This window comes from Podarcis raffonei, chromosome 4 (assembly GCF_027172205.1).
Source record: "Podarcis raffonei isolate rPodRaf1 chromosome 4, rPodRaf1.pri, whole genome shotgun sequence".
Lineage (NCBI taxonomy): Eukaryota > Metazoa > Chordata > Lepidosauria > Squamata > Lacertidae > Podarcis > Podarcis raffonei.
In genome coordinates, this window is record NC_070605.1 from 27,914,335 (window position 1) to 27,937,460 (window position 23,126).

The 23,126-nt window shown below is 39.7% G+C and overlaps 1 protein-coding gene across 2 annotated transcripts in view; it reads right to left on the bottom strand.

The window, feature by feature from the left end:
- FLT1 (fms related receptor tyrosine kinase 1) overlaps window positions 1-23,126 on the bottom strand; it is a 139,794-nt gene that overhangs the window by 116,009 nt on the left and 659 nt on the right. Inside the window, exons 2-3 of one of the 2 annotated variants that reach the window (XM_053385958.1) lie at window positions 22,178-22,281; window positions 9,379-9,541 (exon numbers count right to left, since the gene is read on the bottom strand). The gene's annotated coding sequence lies outside the window, so the exon portion shown is untranslated. The remainder of the gene's footprint in view (window positions 1-9,378; window positions 9,542-22,177; window positions 22,282-23,126) is intronic. The other variant, XM_053385957.1, reaches the window with a different exon arrangement.

Below are 23,126 nucleotides of genomic sequence, written 5' to 3' on the forward strand. Positions count from 1 at the left end.
AAGCACTTCCTGTGCTTTTGCATAGCTCTTGTTCATTTTAGTAGGGTTTGCTCAGCATAATTTCCTGATGTCTTGTACCCTTGATACTATGGATGATATTGAACTAAGATCTCATCCGCACTTTGCTTGTCTCATGCGTAGAAAAAAAAGGTTATGTGCAAAAAGTATTGGAAGAATCCTACCCTGAATTCTGTTTTCTCAAGCTTGAGCAGCAGATTTTCACAGAAATTCCCGATTATTCTAATTTTAGATTATTGCATTTGCATGCTATTTCTTCAATATTGACAGTTATTTACTTCAAATACCAGCACTGAATGCTTTATTACAGGCATATTTGGCATGATCATGCTGAATTACGTATATTGTAATCTTGAGGTGGCATATATGGCTATTTGTTCTAGTGATATAAGGATTGCTAAACTTGTTATTGTTGCAACAATACAGTGATGTGGCCTTGAAAGAGTGGTATTTTACAAAATTGCAAATATATTGAAAATATAATTCTCTGCCCTGAAGAACACATGGCCGCAACAATTGTACACAAATAACAACACATGAGCAGGATGTCTTTATGCAGATTTCTCAATATATATTATTAAATATTAGTTAATGTATTCCCACACAACACACCTGCTAGGTAAGCAAACATCATTATCCTAATTTACAGAGAAGGAAATGAAAGCACACGGAAATTAAGCAATTGGGCTAACATCACAGGAAGTTAGTGACGAAGCCAAAAACAGCCCAGATCTCTTGAGTCCCACAAAACCATATTGAATCAGGATTTTTTTTTTTAATGATTCAGCTTTCCAGTTTTAAAAGCATTGGTTGGAGTGTTTCCTGAAGACGTGAAAAACTCTTATTAAAATGTAAAAAAAACCAACCCTTCTCATCATTGTAGGACTGGCTGATGGTCCTACATCTTAGATTCATATCCTGTCCTTGATACTGGCCAATAATAAATATCTCAGAGGAAAAGAACAAGAAGCCACAGGGTTCATTTTTATTGATGTGAATGTTATATAAGGATCCTATTCTCTATTTTCAAAATTCCCAAACATTATTATTATGGAACAGCTGGGAAAATGTGATTTCTATAAAGCCTTAAGTTTACTTCTTTCCCATCACATAAGCAAATCCAAATGCTTTTCCTTGTTTTAATAATGAGAGATAAGGCCCCGTCTCCCAAAAGGAATTAAAGATGGGAAGGAACAGCAGTAGAGGATAAGCCCTAATCTGATCTTTAGATGAATTTCCCAACCCAAAACTCTACTTCACCAACCCTACTTCCTTTCAAGTTCCATGACTTCCCATGTGATAAAGATCCAGGAGTTGCTACAACTCTCTCACAGGTCACTGCAGAGGACCCAAGCCTACTGAAATTTCAGTTGAAACATCATCCACCACAAGAAACAGGTCCATGCTGAACAATGAACAAGAAAAGGCTCATATTCAGAAACTGAAAAAGTTAGGAGAGCATAGAACAAGTCACATTCTTACCCACCTTTTCATGACAGGTCGAATGAACCAGGAGGTAGCAGAACAGTTTCCTCTAGGCAAACATAAAGCAGCTGTATCACAAATTCAGGTTTGTTACCAGCACCTGTTGATGTAGGACAAGCAGATGATGAGGACCAAACTACTCCACCCATTTATTTTTCAAATAAAAAGCAGTTGTGGCCCACCTGATATATATTGCACTCCTGATTGAAGACTCACACCAGTTTCCTGCTAAAAATAGTGCCCTTCCCTGCTGTTTGCAGTGAAGGGCATGCACCTTCAGGAACAAATAGCAAGAGGGGCAACAGGATATGTTCAGCAGCAGACTGGCATAGGGCCTGATGAATCTTAGTTGGCAATGCATTCCACAAGATGGTTACTACAACAGAAAACTCCCTGGTAGCCAGCCACTGGGCACCATGGGGTTGGATGAGCTGGAGTAGTAGGTCAGATGATGACCAGAACAAACAGGGAGATATACAGAAGATGGTACTCAAGTCCCATGCCATTTAGGGTTTTAAATGTTAGCCCCAGTACAGTCATAAATATACTTCAGGTTGAGCGCTTTCGGGTTGCGCTCTGTGGTGACCCAGAAGTAACAGAGCTTGTTACTTCTGGGTTTCGCCGCTTGCGCATGCGCAGACGGTCAAAATGACGTCACGCGCATGCGCGGAAGCGGAGAAACGCGATTCGTGCATATGCGCTGTCGCATCTTATGTTCTGTATCTTGATTTGATCAAGATACCACTGTATCTTGATTTGAGTTCATGCAGAGAAAAACAAAATTGATGTAAAATATTGTGGAGCAACCGGCACAAATAAAATAAAATATGTGTAATATAGTTAAAATGCTTATAGTTAAAATACAGCCAAAATCCTGACCCGGTTGGAACATTTTGTACCATTTTGCTGTGGCATAAATGCTTTTCAATGGCAGCCTCACATGAAGCATCCTGCAATAATTTAAACCGGAGTTGACTTATGGATAACCACAGCAATTCAAATGTGTTAGCAATGGTCATTGCTGGTAAATAAGCTGAAGCTAGAAAAAGGCTCCTCACTACTCAGTTCACTTCCACATTGAGAAACAGTGCCAGATCACCAAGCAGAACCAATAAGGCTATATTTTTATCTTTCTCACAGTGCAAGTCACCCACTATGGCAATCAAGGCAGTTTAAATATCACCACCCCAAACCAGGCCAAAAGCCATACTGGATGGGATCTACATAATCAGTTTCATCCACAACCTCACCACCACATGTTCACATACCTTGCCCAGATATGAAACGGAGCGATAATATAGCCAGAAGGGTCTGATTAAGATGTTTTCAATAAAGTCTAAACATGCACACGAAAGCTCATACCAAGAACTAACTTAGTTGGTCTTTAAGGTGCTACTGGAAGGAAAAAAATTTTTTGTTTTGACTATGGCAGACCAACACGGCTACCTATCTGTGTCAATAAAGTGTGTACCACTGCCACTTACAGGTAAATACCCCTCTCTAAAAGAGGTATCTACTACGTCATATTCAGGTATACTGGATCCAGTACACTGGAAGTACTGATTCAACAAGCAAAGATGGACAAGGTCACAGATGGTCAACAAGGTGATTCCTTCTGCATCATGAAAATAAATAAAAACAGTATAAAACAAAACACGGTGATCCAATAAAACAGTCTAACTGGAGTCTCCATAGATTCATAGGATTGTAGGGCTGGAAGGGACTCCAATGGTCATCTAGTCCAAACCCCTGGTTCAGCCCGTATTTGAAATCTAACACCTGCATCTTCTCTCCAATACTCCAAATATTATCTAAATTCAACCATGTATTAGTTTCTAACATTAACTAACTAGCAGTTATGGGTGCCCTTGCACCCCCAAATTCCGTTATCCTGGATCTGTAACAATAGACATGACCACCCACACAACCCAGGTCTCAATTATGCATTCCAGGTTAATGGGTTGATCTGACACTTAAGTTTTGAATAACAGCTCATTTCCCTTTCACTGATCTGGCATAAAGCAGCAAGGTGCTGAGAACCAATGGGAAATATGTAGGGCAAGCCCCTTGCCAGGGAACCACAAATAGATGAAAGACCAAATTAAGTACAGTATTAGCTGTTATAGATAGATAGTTATCTATAATTGTAGCTATTTGAAAACCTAAGTAAAGCTTCCAGTCGCTTTCCTATGGCTGCACTGGAGGAGTGGGGAGACACACATGAGCGTAAGACTCATACACTGAATGCTAAGCCATAGTTTCATTCAAACCAGGTCAGTGTGTGTTTACCCTTTGCCAAAAGATTGAAATATGCCCATTTGCAATGGGGATTGCAAGTATTTCCTCTGTATGATGAATTTCCAGTATATGTGGCTCATTAACTACTTAGTAGAAGAAGTGACATTCAGCCACTCAGACTGAAAAATAGTAATATTTGTATCTGATTTGTTATATTATTAGTTATTAGTTTTAGTTGTGCGTTGTTCCATTTGAAATTACAATAAAATTGTAAAATAAAGAAATAAGCCCATGTGTTCATGCAGAAAACAACAAAGCATTTTTTCACCCAAATACTGTTATGATCATAAAGTGAGGAGTGGGGAGTTAACTACAGACAATCCTTGTTTTGCACGGGGGTTATGTTCCAGGCCTCTGCAGAGCACATGTAAGCCCACCCCACCCCTTTTTGTGACATCTTTATCATCTTTTGGGGCTACTTCCGGGTTTGGCACCGTGCATGCGTGCACGATCACACATTATTTGGACACGCCTAAATCAGCCTTGCCTGTATTACAAAAGTAATACTGGCTCATTATAGAAATCTCTGGTTTTTGAAAATAGTTGCTTAGAATCTGCTATTAAGTTAGTTATCCACATATTAATATGATTTTATACTGGAAACTGAAATATCTATTTTAAGCTTGCTGTTCCTTTCCCAATGTTTAACTTCCTTTGAAAATATAAAGCAGAATCTTATGATGACAGAAAGAGTTTAACTTCTTACTGTGCATTCAGTTCAAAGTGGGAAGTAGAACTGTACGTTAATAAAGCAATCACGTTGTTTCCACCAACTGAGTCAGAAAGTCTCTTGTGTTTTCCAAGCCCAGGAAAGCAAGGTCCAGCAGATCATTCTCCAAGACAGAAATGAGAGGGGTGTCTACTGACTTTTTCAGTTTTAATCTGGTTTTTCTCCAAGCTTACATGACCTTTTATGGAGGAACAAAACTCTGCTCAGAGGGATAAAGATAAAATCAATCGCAATGACATCACAATGAATAGTGGGGGGAAATAGTTCTCCTATGGTGGCCATGTGTCCCACATTAACCGAGGACATTCCTCCATTTGAATGGTTTTCAGAGGACAGTTGTTTATTTGAAGGTGTCCTTTGTTCGTTTGTTTGTTTGACTGGCTGTCTGCTCCAAGTTTAACAATAAAGTGCCCTTAGAAGCCAGAGCAAGGGCCTGAAGTTGCCCACCAGTTGTTAGAACCTAGATAGCAAGCTTAAGTAGGAAATTGTAATGGCTGAAGTACAGTAGTCCTTCAACACAGTTATATAGTGATAAATAAGCAAAGTCCTTCCTCCATGTACATTCATATAGGATTAGGTTGTTAGATATACTTTCTTCAAGTCACTGCCCTCAATGGTAAAAGAGTAAAGCATTTTCAGAAAAAATAGGATATAAAATGAATGCTGATGCTGCTTCCCGTTCCTTTTCCAGAATCAGAAAGCCAGGTTTCCCGGGGTGTGTCCTGATTAGCAATAAAAAGGGAAAAGCATGATCCAAGTTAATTTTCCAGCCCTAAAAGGAAATGGTGTTTCCTGTATTATACAAAACTGGTGCCAATAAGACTGACACAAGAATCTATTGTCTTTTTAACAAAGCTATGGTAAGAAATGATGCCTGTGAAAATAGGCCACTGCAGGCAACAAGGAACTTTTTAGAGTGTGAGAGACTGAGTGAGTGTGCGTGCGTGCACATGCACACAAGTTCCAAGGATCAAAAGTGGAGAATACACCTTAATCCTGAGTAGCCAATGTGGTGTCTTTCAGATCACACATTGGGATCACAACTCCTATCATCCTTGAGCACTGGCTATGCCAGTTGGGGCTGATAAGAGCTGTAGACCAACATTATCTGGAGAGGATAATCTGCCCTAGTCTAAAGCTGAAGCAGCCACTAATATAGTCATACAGTGGACGCTTGGTTTGCAAACGTGATCCGTGCGGGAGGCACATTCGCAACCCACAGAGTTTGCAACCTGCAGCACCATGTCTGTGCACACGCGAGTCGCGATTCAACGCTTCTGTGCATGCGCCAAAACCCAGAAGTAACCTGTTCCGGTACTTCCAGTTTTGGCGTGGTACGCAACCCGAAAACGCGCAACCTGAAGCATCTGTAACCTGAGGTATGACTGTACTCCCAATGCTCTAAAATAAACATTAACAGTACAATCTCATACATACCTGCTCAGAAATACATAAACCTATAAAGTTCTGAAACATACTCTCAGGTAAGTGTATACAGGCACCTCCCCGCTTGTGCAGGATCAGCATGCATACACCCACTGATACACACACTCTTTTCGATGCTGAAAGGGTGTGGGGCAGGAGCAGAGCAGAGCAGGGAAGGGGTGGAATGGGACAGAGTAGTGGTGGAATGGGACAGAACAGGACTGCAACCCAATTTCACCTTTGGAGTTTGACTTCACTGTCTAAGAACCATTTCCCACATTGTAAGTGAAAAAAATAACAGTTGGTTCTCTGATAAATGTACCTACATGTTTCCAAACACCTGTAAAATTCACACTTTAGGTGAACATAATAGGCCAGATTCAAGGAATGGGTATCATCATCAGAAGCCTACACAAAGACCTCTGCTAGCGCAACAGTGATCCCCACAATGCTCCCCCCACATGCCCCCTCCCCGCTGGTTTAGGGGGGTCAGAACAACCTACAGAAGAGTGTGCAGTGAAGGAGAAGGAGGATTGAAATGCTTGCACTAAAAGACCCAGTGTGTGCCAGCTGTGAAAAAGGCAAATTCCATGCTAGGGATCATTAGGAGGAAAGGAATTGACAATGAACTATTGATATCGTAATGCCACTATACAAATCTACGGTGCAAACACATTTGGAAACCTGTGTACAGTACTGGCCACCTTGCCTCAAAAAAGATATTGTAGAAGTGGGAAAAAAGTTCAGAAAAGGGCAACCAAAATGATCAAGAGGATGGAGTGACTCCCCTGTGCAGAAAGGCTGCAGTGTTTGGAACTTTATAGTTTAGACTAGAAAAGGTGAGTAAGAGGCAACATGTTATAAGTTTACAAAATTATGCACGGCATGAAGTGGATAGAGAAAGCTCTTCTCTATCTCGTTTAACTTTATAACTCATGGATATCCAAGAAGCAGAAAGTTGGAAAATTCAGGACAGATAAAAGAAAGCACTTCTTCACTCACTGCAAAGTTAAAGTATGGAACTCGCTCCCATAGGAGGCAGTGATGGCCAATAACTTAGATGGCTTTAAAAAAATGACTGTATAAATTCATGGCAAAGACTATCATTGGCTACTAGCCACTATGGGTACTCTCTGTCTCCACAGCTGGAGGCAGGAATGCTTCCAAATAACAGTTGCTGGAGACCATGAAGGGGAGAGAGCTCTTGCGCTCAGATCCTGCTTGAGGGTTTCGCACAGGCATCTGGGTTTTTTTTCTGCTGCTGCTGCTGCTGCTGCATCACACTGCTGACTCATGTCTAAGACCCCTTGATCCTTTTCACATGTACTACTGGCAAGCCAGATGTCTCCCATCTTATACTGGTGCAGCTGGTTCTTCCTGTCTAAGTGTAGAACATTACATTTGTCCCCACTGAAATTCATTTTGTTAGCTTGTGCTATCTGCATATTTGATTGGCATTCCCTCAACTCCTTAATCCAAGTCATTTATAAAGACACTGAAAAACAACAGATCCATGGCATAATTCTGTTGCACTCCACATTTCACTTTTTTCCAAGATAACAAGGAGCCATTAGTGAATTACTTAATAATACTAATGGATTGTTTTAAACATGTGCCAAAAACAAAGATGTAGCCCTGAGCTGCTCAAACATGGCATTAAGGCTGCTGATTATTATTATTATTATTATTATTATTATTATTATTATTATTATTTCTATGCTGCTTTATATTTTAAAGAAAAAATATCCTAGCAGTTTATTACACATTAAAACATCATATAAAACAATCCAAAATAAGACAAATTCAGGCTTCAAGGAAAATATTCCAGATCCTTTTCTAAGTGACATTTTGCTTTCCCCATATTTATTTGCCTACTTAATTTAAATAGCTACCCCATATCAGAATAACTCTAGGAAGCTAGGACCAGGACCTGGGAGATCAGGGCCCAAATCCCCACTCAGCCACAAAGGCCACCGGGCTACCCTGGGCCAGTCACAGGCTCTTAACCTACCTCACAGGGTTGCCGCAGGCACCAATGGAGGGGGTGAACCATGTACTCCTTGGAGAAAAAGATGGGATATAAATGCATTGAATAAGTTCTTCTGCTCACCAGCTTAAGAAAGATGGAGACATTCTTAAAGAAAATCTCCTATCTATATTCATAGATCTAGATCATTCCCTGAAACAGAACTCCATAGAAAAAGAAATCAAAACTGACTATGATAACAACCCATACAAAAAAAAGGTGAAATGGCAAATAAGTAAGCAAGTAACAACACCTTTGGGTACAATTCACCATTTGATGCATGGAACATACCATTTTGAACACAACAACAACCACTCATTGTGGGTAATTGGTATATTCTAAGTTTGGTACAAAGGGAATCTTGGTGTCTAGTACAATGTTTTAAGGCTAATAATCTAATAAATAAGTTTACAATATCATAGTAAAAAAATAATGCATATTTCTAAGCTCCACATCCATGTAATTTAAAAAATGCAACATATTACCTAATCATTTTTTTGTTATATATGAGTTTACTGCTGGAATATGCTAATTAAGGCAATTTAACTGCTTGATTCATTATGCACACCCTTATTTACTGTGTTATTCTAATTTGCAAGTTGTTGTTATATTAACAATAGTTTTGGAAGTTTAATGTTGTTTGTTGTATCTTGTGTTTGCTGGCCAATCTACAACTATTATTTTCGTCTCTTATTTCCAAAATGCAATGCAACATGACCCTGGCAGATCATGTGGGGAGAAGAATTGCAGTTCCTCGGAATTGACAAGAACATTGTGTTAACAAAGTAGATTATTTGCTGGAAATGGTAAAAAAATAAAAACTACTACAGTTTAGAATTGGGAAAAATGTTGAATGCTGCAGAAATTAGGAATTTCATTCCTACAAAAAATACCACTGGGCCACTGAGATTGCACCATGCTAGTGAAGAGGTGTGGGATGATGAGTGGGTGCGTTAAGTCCCTCTTCATGAGACAGACACATTTTTTAAAAATGAAGCAAAACTTCAGCCTCTGTTATAGTGAGTCATGAAGCATGTGGCATTTTTATGGGCATGATGCAAAGAAAAACTGAGAAAAAGACATGCAGTTTCTCTCTCTCTAACTCAACCCCATCTGTGTTTTCTTTTTAAATGGTGCAATATAAGATTTACTTTAAAGCTTATGATCAGTACAGTTGGTGGAGAGTGAAAGCATAGGAGGCAGAGGAAAGATTTGCCAAGATGTTGTAGCCATGAGGCAAATGTCTATGCTAATTATGCAATTATATATGTATTTATTTACCATCCTTCGTCCCAGGATCACAGGGCGGTTTACAATATAAAAACACAAAAATACACAACATAGTAACCAAAACAATAACATCCCCTGGTGCCTAAAGATATGCCTACAAGCTGACCTTATGGTAGCAATATCTAGCTGAATCGTTCTGGAAATCTCCCTCATTTCACCACAACATATGCAACTTCTTGCCTGATAAAGAGTTCTAGAGAACTTGGAAGCTTGTCACATCTTGGGGACTTTTTGGTTGCTCCTAATAATGAATTACCCAACAGCAGAATCTAGAAGAAACAGATGTTGTAGAGTTAGCCAGGCTGTACAGACGTAGATCTGAACGGCATCTGGATATATAAGTCACTTTAAGCTTTCTAAAGGAAGATGTGTGGCAACCAGATCATTCTTTGCTTTCATTTATCCTGCCCATAAGCAATGGATCTAAACTTTCTGAAGGCATTTTGCAATATGTACAAAATAGTTTACTTTAAAGTATTCTACTTTTTGCATTAGTAGAAAAAATTAAAAATACAGTAGGTGCAGTACTGGTAATGAATGTGATGTCATGGATACAACAGTGAAATCAAGAAGTGGAACCACATAAATTAAAACAAAGAACAGTAGAGTGGTACCTCTGGATGTGAACGGGATCTGTTCCGGAGCCCCGTTCGCACCCTAAAGCGAATGCAACCAGCGTCCGCAGGTCGCGATTCGCCGCTTCCACACATGCGTGTGACGTCATTTTGAGCGTTTGCGCATGCGGCGAAACCGTTACTTCCAAGTCGCCGCAGAGCGCAGCCCGAAAATACTCATCCCGAAGCTACTTCAACCCAAGGTATGTATTTAGACCTGCGACTCCTATTTTAAGGCAGGAGTGCTACATTGGTTTCCTGATGCTGAGAAAAATATCTTCCCTCCACTGGTGGAGAAAGAGGAGTGCGGGGGGTGCGCTCCGCCCCCGGCAGCGCATCCCAGTGGGGTTCCATCGCGGCTGGGCCCCCCCCGCCCGCGCTGGGCGCCACGCCCCACAAGCGGTGCGCCACGCCCCTGCGGGCAGCACGCCCCGCTCCCAGGACGCACGCCAGTCCCACCCTTGCCTGCTCTCCGCCCCCCAGTGCCGGAGCATGAAGTTCCACCACTGCTTCACCCTTCAGAACCTTCCACTTCACTATGTTCTACATCTGAGTTCTATCTCATCTCATTGTCATTGTAAATTCATGGGAATATGTCAAGCATTTTATTGGTACATCATAAATAGTTGGGAATGTGAAGTCACAGTGCCCGACAATATAACAAAGATACTGCACTGTATGCATGTTGCAGCAGCGGATCATTATTAATTTGGGTCTTATGGGTCTTGAGAATTTTGATATACTGTTTCAAATATGTTTCAAAGCTTTCAGAACCATGTAATAATAGATTATATCCTTTCTGAGAGTACTTGTTTAAATAGACAACAGTAATAATAGATTATATCCTTTCTGAGAATACTTGTTTAAATGGACAACAGTTCTCAAATCATAGGGTTCTCTTCTCATTGCTGAAGTAGAGAACCACCCAAAACATTGCCTAGTTTGGGCTTGTAGAAAGGATTGGCCATTTTACCTAGATTATTCTGATTAATTCTCTGACAAAACCCTATGCTCTCTTCATAGTCCAACATGTCTAGAAGAAATCTAACCCTAACTCACATACCGCTTTTAGGATGGAAGTCTGTGAAATATGAGTAACATTAGACTGGAAGATTAAGCTCGCAATCCTATACCTATTGACCTAACATAAAGTTCCACTAAACTCAGTGGGACTCTTCTAACATGGTGGGAACATTGCTGCCTTCCCAGCTGCCCACACTATTGGCAGGTACAGCTGTGTCTCAGCAGTGACAGAGCCCACTGCACAACCTGGAGGAGAGACACCTTTGCCTGTTATACTAGGCAATCACTGTTTCTTTAAAAGTATTATCTGGGTATTGGTGAAGATGTGTCAGTGAATATTGATGTGAATGGTTACAACACCCCACAGGATGTCTACATTTTCCTTCTTTCACATGCAAAAAACCCTTAAACAAAGATTACAGTAGATCATTTAAAGTATTCTCTCACATTGGTTTTCTTTAAAAAAAATCATCAGAAAGAGTCAAAACAAAAACACTGACCATATGTGTTTCAGGATGTGAGCTGAGAAATGAGAATAAATAAATGTGCAGTCTTGCACAACTTAACAGTGGTTTGCCTCAGCATGCTCTTTAAAAAAAGTGGGATATCTAGTCTCAGCTTTTATCCAATAACATTTAGAAGATACCCCAAACACCCTTTCCAGTAGACCTCAAAGAATCCGCAGGAGACTAATAGCTGGCTCTATATTTTCCAAAAAAACAGCACTGTCTTATTAAAGAAGAAAGGATGATAGCATTATGTAGTTTACTTTGGCTTTTTAGTGTAGCTTTTAAGTATGGGAAAGAACAAAATAGAAGTGACCCATGCACGTTGATGTACAGAGAAGTATTATTTAAACCTATTGTTTTAAAATGAGGACACATTTACTGCCCTGTCTTGTTCTATGTAATATAAGCAGAGATTTGCACCCTAAAAGCTCAAGATGCCCAGTCCTTTATCACTTACTAATTTCCCACATCCACCTTAATATACATCTTCTGCTACACGTGTCCATGTTAGAAGAACAAGGCTCCACAGATATACTCTTCTGTAACTGCATGCCAAATAAAGTGGTACCTTGGTTTATGAACTTAATCCGTTCCGGAAGTCCGTTCTTAAACCAAAGCGTTCTTAAACCAAGGTGTGCTTTCCCATAGCAGCAGGGGACTCAATTTACAAATGGAATACACTCAACAGGAAGCAAAACATGTTCTTATTCCAAGGCAAAGTTCACAAACCACTCTACTTAAATGCACCAGAATGAACACCATCTTTACTCATGAATGCTGCATAACCTCTATATTCAACAGCATCTATCTATCAGAGAAATCATACATGTTTTCTTAGACCAGGATGTAAGCTGCACTGTGTTCAATAAGGCTTAAACTAATACACTTGTTTAGGATCCATGCCTAAACCCCTTTTCTTAAAGTAAGAGGCACACCTGTAGGCTCCGTGTCCCACATTTTGATCAAAAGACAAAACCACATTTTTTTCTAGTAATTATGGCATAGTGTCTGGAACTCTGTGTACTACATTTCATATTTTTATCTCTTATGGAAGTATCCCAGTTTTAACATCCCCTCCAATAAATGAGTCAGCAAGAATCAAGTGTCTGTATAACTATGATTATTTCTAAACTGCAATTCATTCAGTTTAGTTATTAGAATACTTCAAAATATACAATAGTTTTGAACTTTAAAAGTTTTAAATATTTGAATCTGTGTTTCTTTCATTGCTGTTAAAGCCTTTGGCTCAGGTACATTAAGGTATCTGGAATCATTTTGGAAATCAGGAATGAAACCTACAAAAATTATAAGCGACCACATTATTAGTTAATGTCTCTTAAATTGCTGTTATTGAATTATTAAATGTTACTTGTTAGTGAAAGTTACTAGGCAAAATTATTTTAAAAACATTTTCACAATGAAGATAAGTATCTGAATAATTAAAACTGATTGTGTGAATTTGAAGCAAATGGGCATTTACTAAGGGTATACATTGGCTTTGGGTGTACCACAAATTATGAGGCAAATTAGGGTGATTTGAGGGAAATTACCATGTTCCCAAGTCAGACTGCAAAGTGTCTTGAGGCAGATGAAGGACTCCTTAAGCTTCTGAGCAGTTCTGTGGCTTATGCTTCTAAAGAAAAAACCCATGTGTTTTTTCCTCATGAGAAATGAAATCAAGCTGGTTTGGGAAACACCCTGAGAAACTGAGTAATCTTTTGTTTCGACAGACAGATCCAGCTGTTAAATCACAATACAGTGGTACCTCGGGTTACAGACACTTCAGGTTACAGACTCCGCTAACCCAGAAATAGAACCTCGGGTTAAGAACTTTGCTTCAGGATGAGAACAGAAATCGTGCGTCAGCGGCGTGACAGGCCCCATTAGCTAAAGTGGTACCTCAGGTTAAGAACAGTTTTAGGTTAAGAACGGACCTCCAGAACGAATTAAGTTCTTAACCTGAGGTACCACTGTAATTATTTTCCCAGGGCACTCATAGTGATCTGAGGGAGGAATGAAAAACTTACCTAGCTACATGCAAGTTCATGCAAGTTCATGAAGAAGTCTCCACTGTATCTCCAAAAATCTATGGAGAGGAGGAACAGAAGCCCACCCCATAGCAACAAGCCCTGGTGGTAAAAGAGTCATTGCCAAGGAGTGACATTTCCTCTACCCCATGTATCTAGAGGATATGATTCTTATTGTACCCACCCCAAAATGATAAAGTCTGCCTTTTGGGGAGAACAATTGAAGCTATCGGTCTGAAATTTGGCAAGCTTCATTTCCTCAGAAGAGGTGGCCATGCCTGAACATTGTACCCAATTCTGGCAGAAAAATCAAATTGTTACAGACTTTTCCTTCATTGTACACTGCTTCAAATATATTTGTTGGAAAATAGTTTATAAATTGTTAAATAAATAAATAAATAATCAAACTTTATAAATTGCCCTGCATGAAAGCCCCTTGATATATCTGCCTATAATCTGGCCAACTTAATCTACCCTGGAGGGATTTCTGAGCCTGGAAAATGCATGTGCTTCATCCAAAATGGGGGAAGTTATAACCAGTTTTAGATTTGCCAGTATTATGCTCCAGATGCACAGACTGGAGAAAGCAGACAGTACTTAGAAACAGATTGGGATTCTTAAAAATGCACATATACAGGTTGAACATGAATATTGGGAGCATTTACTATATTTTATATAAAAAATTGAAAACACAAACAATTTTACTAATTGACAGAAAATAGTGAGACAAAATGTAAGTCAACTGTCTAAGGAGAATAAGAAATTACATTAGTCTTACATATTTAGCACAGTATGAGCCTGACTTAGCTTAAGAAAAAAATGAGCTGCTGATTTCCATGTAATTAAGAATGAATATTGAAAATAAACAATGAATGTGTATCTTCAATACCTTTGCAGTTGTCAGATGCTTTGAAGGTGATCCAGGGTAGAAAGCCAGCATTGACTGTATGGGACTGGATGAGGATGCACTGGCAGAGATGAATGGAAAACTAGGAAAAGATCCATTGCTAATGTGAATTTCAAGTTTTCTTTTCAGCCTAACACCAGATGTAAAGAATTTAAAGTACATTACGACAAAAAAATGCAACAACATTGCCAGACAGGTAGTGGATTCAGTATCTACGAATTATGTTGTCTTAATAGTCCCTGAGCATCAGGCTGCATAACAGAGCCAATGTGTGTATTTCTGACCTTTATTGGCAATAAATATATTACTGCATTTTATTTTATTTTCTACAATATGAAAAAACGTAACAGTTCAATGAAATTAATTTCATTAAAGCCCCAAAAGGTCTTCATACTTTGTGTTATCAGGGTCGTCATTTGAGGAAGACTCATAGTTCAGGCTTAGGTAAGGCACGACACCCACATATTGTTACTATTTTGCATATCATCTTGTTTAATGCATTGTTCCCCAGGACCTCAGTTATATATATATTCCTTCATGGTCAAACTAAACAAGACACATCTTTTTCTTTTGCTGAAAGAGAATCAGAAAGATGACATTTGAATCAGGGCTGTGGCCCTGGAGGGAGATCTAATTCTTTCTGCCCACCTTTTCTGCAACCCTGACTGAAGCTGTTACAAGGAAAACATAATATGAGTGCTTTATGTTTCCCACCATAAGGAGAACAGCAACTTTACAAGGGCAATTAAGATTAGGCCATGGTGCAGGTTGGGAGAGAAGGATTAGACCTCTTTCCCCAGCACCAGAGTCCCACAGAGATGTTTTTAGCAACAAAACAAACACCAGGGACACAATGCCTCTCCCATGTCATATTTAGTTTGGCCCTAAAATACTGTATTTCATGTACTTTTCTATCTACACATATTCTAGATCTAAATGTTTCTGATCTACAACATTTTTACATTCATAGAATACAATTAAAAGACCTGTATAATCTAACGTGGTGCTGAAACAGCAGCAGCATTCTCAGCAGGCACAGTTAGCATTGTCAAAGGTCAAGCACACTTAGCCACTGAGCACCCTCTGGTGATCATTTGCAAATATTACACTCCCAGCATTTTGGTTTCAAGGCAGGTGTCTTGGTGGATGGAACTTCATTTGTTCCTGGTTCCCCTGATGCACGGAATCTGCTTTGTGCAAATATGCTGTCTGTGCGGTGTGGCAATAACACAGGTTCCCCGGACGTTTCACCATCTATTGATCCCTGTGCCACCACTTTATTTCTCGCTGCCACCACCCAGGCCCTACCTGGTAAAATACGGAGTCCAGTCAGGGTTAAATTGGAACATAAACTTCTGTTTATTTATTGCAGTTTAACAAGCGTGTGGTTTCATAAATGGTCTCAGTCAATTACAAGCATGGGCTGCCTATCCAGACCTATAACTTCCACTACCTGCTCTCACTCACTAAACTACCCCTCAGATATTTACTTGTCTTCCTAGCTCCTAACTGTTCCTGACTCAGCTTATTTCGCTACACAAACTCAACCTACCCCCAGACTCTATCCCAATTCACTCCCACTCCAACCAACCACCCAACTCCCAACGAACTCCCCCCTTTGCCCCTCCCAGAGCTGGTTTTATAGTCCCTCTGACTCCACCTCCCTGGGTTCTGATTGGGTACCTATTTAACTGTTTTAACTATTTCACCTCCAGCACTCTCATATGTTAACGTCACATGCGGAACCTTGTCTTAAATGAAATAATTAACTTACAATCATTTACATACAGGATTCAAATCCTCACACAGCCACTAGCTACAACTCACCTTAGCCCAGTTGCTTTCTCTCTATCTAACCTACGTCACCTTATTGTGAGGATACAATGAGGAGTAGATATATACCACTTCTTGAAGGAAGCTTCTTGAAAGGAGGGGTATAAGAAATAAATAAAACTTTTGATTGAAGAAAAAATGAATCCAGACTTAATCATGCTTAGAGTAGACTCATTGAAATCAATGGAATTGTTCCACTAATTTCAATGAATCTACATGAAGCATAAATATGACTAAGGCTGCAACCCCACCTCTACTCTGCAACTGTATTTGAAATACCATTTCCAGTTCTAGCTGCCTCACCTCAAAAAGGATGTTGTAGAATTGAAAAAGGTTTAAAAATGGAAACTAATGATAAAGCAGCTGGAGAAACTCCCCTATGAACAAAGGATGAAGTGTTTGGAACATCTTAAGTTTCAAGAAAAGGTGAGAAAGAGGTAACATGATAGAAGTTTTTAAAAATATGCATGGCACAATGAAAGTGGATTAGTTTTTTTCTTTCTCTTTCATAACACTAGAACTTGTGGACATCCAATGAAGCTGAATGTGGACAATTCAGAACAGACAAAAGGAAGTACTTATTTACGCAATGCATAGTTAAACTATAGAATTTGCCCTCACATGAGGCAGCGACGGCAACCAACTTGGATGGCTTTTAAACAGGATTACACAAATTCATGAACACTAAGCTACCAATGGCTATTAACCACAATGACTATTGTTCTACCACCATTATGCTTCTGAATACCAGTTGCTGTAAACTGCAGGAAAGGAGAGTGGTTGGCCACTGTTAGAACAGGAAGCTGGACTAAATGAGACACTGGCCTGATCCAGCAGGGCTATTATATTGAGCATTCTTATCTGGGAATATACCACAATGAATTCAATAAAGCTTGCATCTGAGTAGAAATGGATAGGATTGCATTGCAAATCTGGATCGAATCCAATATGGCAGTAAAAGAAGAATAAAGCTGCAAGTTGTTGAATGAGGTAAAAACAGCAGAAGTGAATAAGATGTTACAGGTAGCATCAATGAATAGTGATTGAATAGATTCAAATTGCAAGAAAAGAGATTCCGACTAACCATTAGGAATACCTTTCTGACAGTAAGAGCAGTTTGACCGAGGAATGGACTACTTCAAAAGGTGGTGGAATCTCATTCACTGAAGGTTTATAACCAGAGCATGGATGACCATCTCTCGGGATTCTTTACTTGTGATTCCTGCATTGTAGGGGGTTGGATAGTATGAAATTTGGGGCCCCTTCCAACTCTACAATTCTATGAAAATGTAATTTTTTAAAAAAGAAAAGACTATATGACGTATAATTAAAATATGTTATCACAGACTATGTCGTGGAAATTTACTTTTCTCATTATACTGTGAGGTATTCTGACATCATTAACGTTTTATTTAACATTATTATTGGTAACACTAGAATTATCAATATATTGAAAGATGAAAAACCTGGTAACAGTAACTAAATGAAACAATCTGGTTTGGCAATATTTTAGCAGTAGCCTTTTTTCACTCCAGTGTTTTTAAAAATACTTTCACCAGTTTCAGGAAAGGGTGGGTTCGAGTAGGGGTTTCCTGAGGCTTTCAGAACACGATTTTAACGTAGCAGTGTGTTAAAAGGGGTCCCCAGAGAGTCTTGTTTTGGAACACACTGACGCCTACACATTATTATCTTTGCTACGTTCTGCAGTGTTGGGTGAAATGTATTTTTAATCGCTAGCAAAACATGCCTGTGTTTATCTAAAATTCAGAAAAGGCTAAATAATTTAAAACAAAATCACTTTTCAAATAATTACATGTACAATGAGCACTGAAACATAAAAGTCTAGTGCAAGTTAACAATAAAGGGTTGGTTAAGGATCAAAGAAAATATGTTTATTTTATTTCATGAATGCAAATAAAAAGTACTTTCGCTTTAACAAGTTCATGAATGGCTGTTGACAAATTCTTGGTATAAGAAATCTTTCCTCAACAGGATAAAGCTTTTTCCCGTAGAGGTTTATATATGTGGAACAGGGTGTTCACTGACATTATAAAGGTATAACTATAATCACAATACACTTTTATTACTATTGTTATGTGACAACAACACCGTGAAGATGATCTCTTTTTATTAGGTTATGTATATTCATAGGTGAAGAACTTAAAGCAACTTGATTATAAGCAGACCTATGGAAATGAATTAACCATTTCTAGATGAATAGCTGTGTTAATCGGTTACAGCAAAAACAAAGCAAAGGGTTTATGACACCAGTTTTATTGAAAATCATGCCCTACATACTTAACAGTTTACTTAAGGTTGTGGTCCTATGTAAATAAGCCTCATTGAACACAGTGGACTTTTATCTTCTGAGTATGCTTTCATAGGACTGAGTGACAAGCAATTTGAAACACTGAATAACAACAATGAATAATAGCAGTATATCCAGAGGGAACCCTAGTCCTCAGGACTGCCCATGACCACTGAATCTCCTTTCATATTGAACTACTATCAAAACCAGATAATTCTCCCTGCCCAGTGGCCATTATTTTTCCTGAGATCATATTGTTATTATAAAGATATAGAAAGTAAAGGTAAAGGGACCCCTGACCATTAGGTCCAGTCGTGACGGACTCTGGGGTTGCGGCACTCATCTCGCTTTATTGGCCGAGGGAGCCGGCATCCAGCTTCTGGGTCATGTGGCCAGCATGACTAAGCCGCTTCTGGCAAACCAGAGCAGCGCACGGAAACACCGTTTACCTTCCTGCCAGAGCGGTACCTATTTATCTACTTGCACTTTGACGTGCTTTCGAACTGCTAGATGGGCAGGAGCTGGGACAGAGCAACGGGAGCTCACCCCGTCGCAGGGATTTGAACCGCCGACCTTCTGATCGGCAAGTCCTAGGCTCTGTAGTTAAACCCACAGCGCCACCCGCATCCCTGTATTAGTTTCTAACATTAACTAACTAGCAGTTATGGGTGCCCTTGCACCCCCAAACTCCGTTATCCTGGATCTGTAACAATAGACATGACCACCCACATGATCCAGGTCTCAATTATGCATTCCAGGTTAATGGGTTGATCTGACACTTAAGTTTTGAATAACAGCTGATTTCCGTTTCGTTGATCTAGCATAAAGCAGCAAGGTGTTGAGAACCAATGGGAAATATGTAGGGCAAGCCCCTTGCCAGGGAACCACAAATAGATGAAAGACCAAATTAAGTACAGTATTAGCTGTTATAGATAGATAAAAAAAGGTAAAGGGACCCCTGACCATTAGGTCCAGTCGTGACCGACTCTGGCGTTGCGGCGCTCATCTCGCTTTATTGGCCGAGGGAGCCGGCGTACAGCTTCCGGGTCATGTGGCCAGCATGACTAAGCCGCTTCTGGCAAACCAGAGCAGCGCACGGAAACACCATTTACCTTCCTGCCGGAGCGGTACCTATTTATCTACTTGCACTTTGACGTGCTTTCAAACTATATAGATAGATAATTATCTATAATTGTAGCTATTTGAAAACACAAGTAAAGCTTCCCTCTGTTATGCTCAAGAAGTCTAAGTTGGCAGTAGCCCCACTCCCAAATGGAGTTTCAAATAGGTGAGTTACAATGGCATAATTTACCTTGGTGTAAATTATATTGGCTTTTGATAGTTTGGATTGATCTGCCCATTGGACTACATTCAATGATGCTTTCTCCCAGACATGTATGCCTACCCTTTTACATAAGAGTAAACCCCACTGAACACGGTGGGGCTTACTCCTGAGTAAACACTAATAGGATTGTTTTCTTAATATATTGTTCTATGCTCTTTAAAGGAAGGATGAGAAATAAATTGTAAATTTCATAGATTGGTTGAAACAAAGGAGCAAACATCTTATTCTATTTATGTCTAGAAGTCTATCCTAGTGTGGAAGTCTGCCTTTAAAGGAAAACCAAATCTTTACTACAAGGCTACATTCCTTTCTGTTATGCAGCCTAAACATGAAGATGATGTCAGTAATGTACGTGTAGTGATGGTGTCCAGTCTATATCCTACAAGAAAAACTTTGAAATGTAAATGTTTCATCTCTATAGTCATTTCCTCATCAACAAACCAAAATACTCAATAAATAAATATATTTAGTGACGAGCCTGATTTTTTTCTAGAAGTTTCACTAAACAGGAACATGCAGTTGTTTCTTTTTGTTCATCCTACATCACATCGGTTGGAAAAAAACCCACTTACCTATATCAAATTATAAGAACCTTTGTAGTTACTATTATCTTGAAAAATACAAACTAAAACATATAGACAAAAATGTTAAATTACTTCCTGCTTTGTAGTTGCTTTTCTGGATCCTTCAGACAAATAAAATTGAATGAAGTGTCAAATATTATTAGCACATATTTTTTGATAATATACCATACTGGAGCTGGAGAAAATGTGCCTAGTCTATATGGGAAGAAGCACAGCAGCCACAGAAGGGGCAGTGATAGTGGGTGACCCATAATGGCAAAAACCCCTGCATTGCCTTTCCCAAATCTGTCCTTTGAATACTGACTAGGAGCATGGTGCTAATGGCATCATTTTAAAATTCCCTTTGCAGTAGAGACAGGCCTCATTTTTTCCTTTGCTGCTTTAGCTTCCCACACATTCAGCTCTGGGGCTACTGCCACAATAGCCATATATTCAATTCTGGCTCTTCCTGCAGCAAAGTTGCATACCCTCACTAGCTAATGTCCCTTGTCCTTCCTGGCATACTTATTGAACCAATTTTGTTGTGTAAGTTCTTGCTGGAAAGGACAACCTTTGAAACACATCCCTAAGTTGGTAATGAAATTCTTTTTTTGTCATTTTTAAGACTTTTTTAAAGAAAAGATTGTAAACATTTTTGGGATGTATTGTAATTATGTGCGTGTAATAAATTATTTTCATTTATTAAGAGTTTCATTTACTTCTTTACTCCTCCATTGTAATTACATTTGTTTATTTACTCATACAACCACTTTTGTAAAAGCCCACCCTGGACCCACTTGTTTGTGACAACAACCCTGAGGTCGTAAATAATCCCTTTTTGGAAGGGATGCAACACAGCAGTTGCAGGAATTCTTGCATGAAGTCAATTATCTTGACCCATTTCAAACAGGTACCAGTATCTGAAGAAGTGTGCATGCACACGAAAGCTTAAACTGTACCCAGAACAAACTTAAAAGGTACCCCTGCCCGTACGGGCCAGTCGTGTCCGACTCTAGGGTTGCGTGCTCATCTCGCTCAAGAGGCCGGGAGCCAGTGCTGTCTGGAGACACTTCCGGGTCACGTGGCCAGCGTGACTAAGAGGCATCTGGCGAGCCAGCACCAGCGCCGCACACGGAAATGCCGTTTACCTTCCCGCTATAAAGCGGTACCTATTTATCTACTTGCACTTAGGAGTGCTTTCGAACTGCTAGGTGGGCAGGAGCTGGGACCGAACGACGGGAGCTCACCCCGCCGCGGAGATTCGAACCGCCGATCTTGCGATCAGCAAGTCCTAGGCACTAAGGTTTTACCCACAGCGCCACCGGCGTCCCAAACTTAGTTTGTCTCTAAGGTGCTACTGGACAATATATATATATATAGGCATGTGGGCCTTCCTATTCCTCATGTTCACAATTGAAGGCAATTTAGGTGGTGCAGCAAGTATTAGTGCACATTGATTTAATGAATAAATGAATTTAATCTTTTCATTTTTTTAGTGAATAAGCATAGGCATAGCCAGGATTTTTGTTAGTGGAGGGCAGACTTTTGTTAGGTGGGCAGAACCTCAGATTTTTATTGGTTTTGATTTATTTAGGGGGCAGCTGCCCACTGCCCCCCCTTAGCTACACCCATGTGAATAAAAATTCTTTTCTTTCTTTTTAAAAAATCTGTCATTAAATAAACTGTTATTAACCAAAAAGAATGAAAACATGCATAAAACAGAAACATATATTCCCCTGATCCACTCAAACTTGTTTGAAAAGGAGCTATACTTACAAGCTGAATGAGCGTAGCTGAAAGTCAAGCAGATGCCATGAGATCATGGGGAAGAGGTTATTCAATAACTGTTTGAGAATGTGTTCCACTTCCAACTGTGTCCCCTACAAATTTGGAGTATAGAATTTTATCAGTCAAACAATCACAAAAGGTTCTGCCACTGGATTCATTTCTCAATTATACAAGAAAGAATGTAAAGGAGATGAAAGGTGAAGAGAGTTAGATTTCTGAACATATTCTACGAATTATAATCAATAGACATGTCTGGACTTTGAGAGTATTGAATTTAGCTACCCTGTGGACACTGGCAGATTTATAGGTATATGCCATATGTACAAAATTGGAGCCTTGTGGGAGGAGGAAAGGGCAAATGCTTGCGCTCTTGGAGCAATCTGTTTTATCACTATGTTGATTCCCTCCCTCTATTTTAAACCAGTAGTGGAATCATCTTATTAAACAGAGGTTCTTCTTTGTGGAGGCAGATGCACTGTGTGCACACTAATGCCATTTATTTCTGAGGCTCATAATTCTGAATCATATTTCCACCTGCTCAGGCTGGGTCATGCCAAATTTGATTAGGCAGAATAATACCTGCCCCCTTAAAAACGTCAATTATTTACATTCTACTGTCTCTCAAGTGCATTTAACTCCCCCTCTGGGGGGAACTCACAGGAACTCCGTCCCGGCACCTCTCAGGTGAGCACCATTACCATTCTCAGAGAACAAAGGAGTTGTTCATTGCGAGTTGTGGCACCTCTTTTTCTAGAAAAATAGCATTGGGCCTAAGCATGACCTTTAACATAGCAAAAGAAGTGGCTTTGTGCCAGAGGATACCTGGGTGGGCCCTTTCCCCTCACCTGAGAGCAATAATAGAGTGGTGTGTGAGAAGCCAGAGGGAGAGCCATGCTTGTTTTCTGCTCTCATCCAACCAAGGCTGTGTGACTATGGG